Genomic DNA, 4,724 nt, shown 5'->3' with positions numbered 1-4,724 from the left:
ATATATATCAAACTCACTGAGAGAGAAATTAGGGAAACTATGCCCTTAATAACAGCATCCAAAAAAAGAAATACTTGGGAATTAATGTAACAATGGAAGTAAATGTCTATTACATTGAAAATTACAATACTGTGAAAAAAGATGGAAGAGGATTTCAGAAAATGAAAAGATATTCCTTGCTCCTTGATAGAAAGAACAAACATCTGAAAAATGGTCATACTTCCAAAATTGTTACCCCACTTAAATACCAAAATATCAAAATGCCATCAACATACCTCACAGATGCATGGAAAATATTCCTAAACTTTATTTGTAACCAACAAAGACCTAGAATAGCAAAAGAAATCCTGAACAACAAAGCAAGACAGGAGACATTAAAATCCCTGATTTGAAATAATATTCAAAAGCTACTGTAATAAGATCATAGTACTGACCAAAAAAGAGACCTAAGGATCAATGGAATAGATTAGAATGTGAAAATACAAATACAAACTCATCCATCCACTTTATCATCAACGAAAGGGCCAAAAACTTCCACTGGAAGAAAGATAGCCTCTTTAAAAAATGGTGCTGGAAAAACTGTCTCTCCACATGCAGAAAACTAAGACAAACCCTGGGTCTATCACCATGCACTAAACTAAAGTCAAAATGGAATACATATCTAAATATTAAAATAGAAGCATTAAATCTACTAGAAGTAAAAGTAGGTGGAAATCTTGAAGACACAGGAGTAGGCAGAGAGTTCATGAACAAAAACCAAACTGCATAGGCAATATTTCAAAGAATCACAAACTGTGATCTTATCTTATAGACAAGTTTCTGAATTTCAAAAGAAATTACCAACAGAGAGTAAAGATAACTCACAAATTGGTTAAAAAAATCTTAACCAGCAATCACTCAGACAAAGGAATTCTATCTAGAATATATAAAGAACAGAGAAAAATCAGGGTCCCAAAATATAAAGACCTAATCAAGAAATGGGTTTCTGAAATGAATTAACACTCCTCAGAGGAAGAAATACAAATGGCAAACAAATACATGAAGAAATGTTGCACAGCACTGGTCATTCGAGAAATACAAATGAAAACAACAATGAGATAACATCTCACCCAAGGAAAAATTACTACCATAAAGAAATCAACTAGTACCAAATGCTGGAGAAGTTGTGAGGGAAAAGTATCCATTCTCCAATGTTGGTGGGAATGTAGACTTGTACAATGACTATTGAAATGATAGTGGAGACTCCTCAAAAAGTGAGGACTGGAAATCCCTTTCAACCTCTTCTGTGTATTTTCCCAAAAACTCTGAAAACATCATAACATATTGATACATGTGCACACATGTATATAGCAGCACAACTTGTAATACACAAATTTTGGAAACAATCAAAATGTCCATCATGAAAGGAATGGATGAAAAACATGATGCTTTTAAACAATGGACTTAAGCTATAAACAAAAGACAAAGTTCAGTACTTTATAGGTAAGTAGTTGCTACTTTCTCTTTATTCAACTAGAGGCTCTACTCATAAGTGAAACAAGTCAGACAAATGTGTAAAAATACTGTCTCCGTAGTGTAAGATCCTGAAAGAATAAATAAAACCTGAAAGGTATAATAGATATAGTAAGATGGGTAGGAATTTAAAATAAGCATTAACTAACAAAGGTGAAGGAAAAAAGAAAAGAAAAGAAAAAAAGAAGGGGGAAAATCATGCAAGTATATATGTAGGAGGTTGAGGTGATTGCACTATTAATTTCTTTCAGTTTTTTTGAAATTGGGACTTAATGTTTAAAATTTGCAGTTTCTTTTGGCCTTAGACCTTCAACATCAGTGAGGACTCAGGACATAGGAGAACCTGTACTGTAATATCCTGTAACTCAGTGTTGCCCCAAATTTTCTGTTCAAGGAGATCACGGGGCCACAGGGGAAAGTGAGCAATGATATATAGTGTGCCTAAGGACTGTCATATGGAGAGAAACTATTCTCTCAGGTTTTCACATAGAGCAATTTGGTCAAGCAATGGCTGTTACTCATCCAGATGGCTGACAATGACAAAAGATCTACAAACTGCTGTACATGGTTTCAGGGTAAATCCTGAGGGGATTTGACTGACCTTGTCAGATAAAAAAGTTACATTTCTTGTCATATAGTTCTTGCTTTTTCTAATTCTTCACCATCCATTAGAACATGTGGTATAAATGTAAAGCCATATTAATATGCTGATTTGTAAAAGGCTCAAGTCAACAGCTTTTGACATTGTCAGTCCTACAGATAACTCACTACTATTGTGGACTACTGGACTATATTGGATTAATTTGCTGAATTCATGCACCTACAATATTTGAATGGCAATGGAATACCCATCTCTGACAAAATTAAACAAAAAAGGGGAATATAAATGAAGGACCATTTTGTAGCGAAAAATTGTCTATCTATCTATCTATCTATCTATCTATCTATCTATCTACCTATCTATCTGTCTGTCTATCTCTGTATATACAAAATAGGATAGATATACAGCTACTTTCTCTTAGTTCAATGAGAAGAAAGATTTGTACTAATAGTGTTTAGACAAGATATTGTGTCTACATCTTGTTCTATGAATAACTACTATGAAAACAATATGCAATATATTAATTATTGTGTCATACAAACCTGTTTTGAAAATGTCTCATTGCTATTTCTTTCCCAATAAAATTAAATAAAAAATAAAAATAAGTAAAGTTTGCTGTTTAATTAAATCTGTATACTGATATCTGCAATCTAAACCACTACACTGAGAACAGCGATATGCAATACAAAAGCCAAGGCTCAATACCTCTCATCTTGGTCTCCTAAATGTGTACCATCTCTTGTGTCTTATGAATTATTATCATACTCTCTTTAAAATAAATTTACAGTGGTCTAAGCACCTACCTAGGTTAGCTCAATGATTGGGATTTGATTCCCATTATGGCATGCTGTGCCGGTCCCGCTCCAGGCACATGTAGCCAGCAAACAAAACTGGGCACGTTTGCGCATGCCTGTAATCCCAGTGATGGGAAGGCTGGAACATGAGAATCACTATGAGTCTGAGCTGCATAGTGAAATCCTGTAACACATACATAAAAAATTTAAAAATAATCAATTACTGAAAAAAATAAACATATAATTTTTCTTTTTAATAAAGTAAAAAAGAATAAAAATTAAGTTTTATTGAAAGCAAGTTTTAATATTCAATTTTTTGTCCTAACTTGTATAACTGTATCTGTTACTCTGAGGAACAGAGTTAATGATTAAATAGATAATATAACAATCATTGTTAATTTGCTATTCTTGTTTTGAAAATCTGTAACATATGTATTGCTGTATGGTTCTTTGTATCTGCTATTTGTTTATTCTTTTGTTTTTACTCTTCAAAATAAAATGAAATAAAGTAAAATAAGAGAAACTGAAATAAAGTGGCTCTTCTCAGAAGTCCATATGGATGATAAATATATGAATATGTATTCAACTTCTCTAGTTATGTGAGAAATGCATACTAATACAACAGTGTGATTCCATCTTACTACAGAAATAGTGGCTATCATCAAAAAGCAAAGCCAAAACAAGCGGTGGACTTGTTGTAGGGGGGAAAGGACCTTTGGATGCTGTTTGTGGGAATATCTGCTACTATAAATGCTATGAAGTAAAACAGTATGAACATTCCTGAAAAGATAAAAATAGAGACTTCATTTTTTAAAAAAGGCAGATGGATTTTTTTTTTGCTCCGAATGCCTTCAGGGCAGGTTTGGCTGGCTTGAGTTGTGGGAATCGAACTGCAGCAACTTGAGTCTGGCTGCTTTGTTGAAGCAGCCACTTAGAGAACTGAGCTAAGGGGCAGGACCCCAGAGACTTCATTTTTTTGCTTTTCATTTATTTTTTAAAGAGAGTACAAATTAGAATTAAAACAGAAAAAATTACAAGTGATACAGATTTTCACTTCACAAAATAATATGAATTTCACAATATTTGTTGTACAAATTTATAAATTTTCAAAATAATTTTGTTGAGAGGCAAATAACAATGAGACAGTTTCAAGACCAATTGGTAGGACAGTTTTAATAATTAATACATTGCATACTGTTGTCATTTCTTTTTCTTCTTTTGAATTTCTTACAACTGTTTTGTAATCATTGTGGTTTGTTTTTCTTCAAATGAATCTTGCACATTTTTTTTAGGAACGGGGGACTGAACTCAGATCCTTGTGTTTGCCAGTCAAGCACTTATCCTACTGAGCCATCTCCCTGGCCCCATCTTGCACATTTATATCTGATAACCTGAACAATTTCTTTGAAAATAGCATTTTATAATATAGCAATCATTGCTGAATTCTTATTACTTGGTTTAGTGAATTTTGTATAGTCTCTAATGCTGTTTTTTATCACTACTTTATCTCCTTTAAAAAACAAGAAAAGAACAATAAAAAATACAAATTTAATACACAATATTTGTTGTAATACATAGTATTGTCGTACAACCAGTTATTCATATTACCAAATATATGCATGCAAAAGTGGAAGAAAAAAGACAGAAATATATAAGAAATTAAGAAGACAAAAAGAGAAACAATTGAAGAAAAGGAGATGAAACAAATAAGAGCATTAACTGCTTCTTTCCATAGACCAGCAGAAATTCACTGTCCTACTAACCTGTTTTGAAATTGTCTCATTGCTACTTCTTTCTCAAGAAAATTAGTATTAAGA

This window comes from Octodon degus, unplaced genomic scaffold (assembly GCF_000260255.1).
Source record: "Octodon degus isolate 3935 unplaced genomic scaffold, OctDeg1.0 scaffold00201, whole genome shotgun sequence".
Lineage (NCBI taxonomy): Eukaryota > Metazoa > Chordata > Mammalia > Rodentia > Octodontidae > Octodon > Octodon degus.
Note: the sequence above shows the minus strand (reverse complement) of the source record.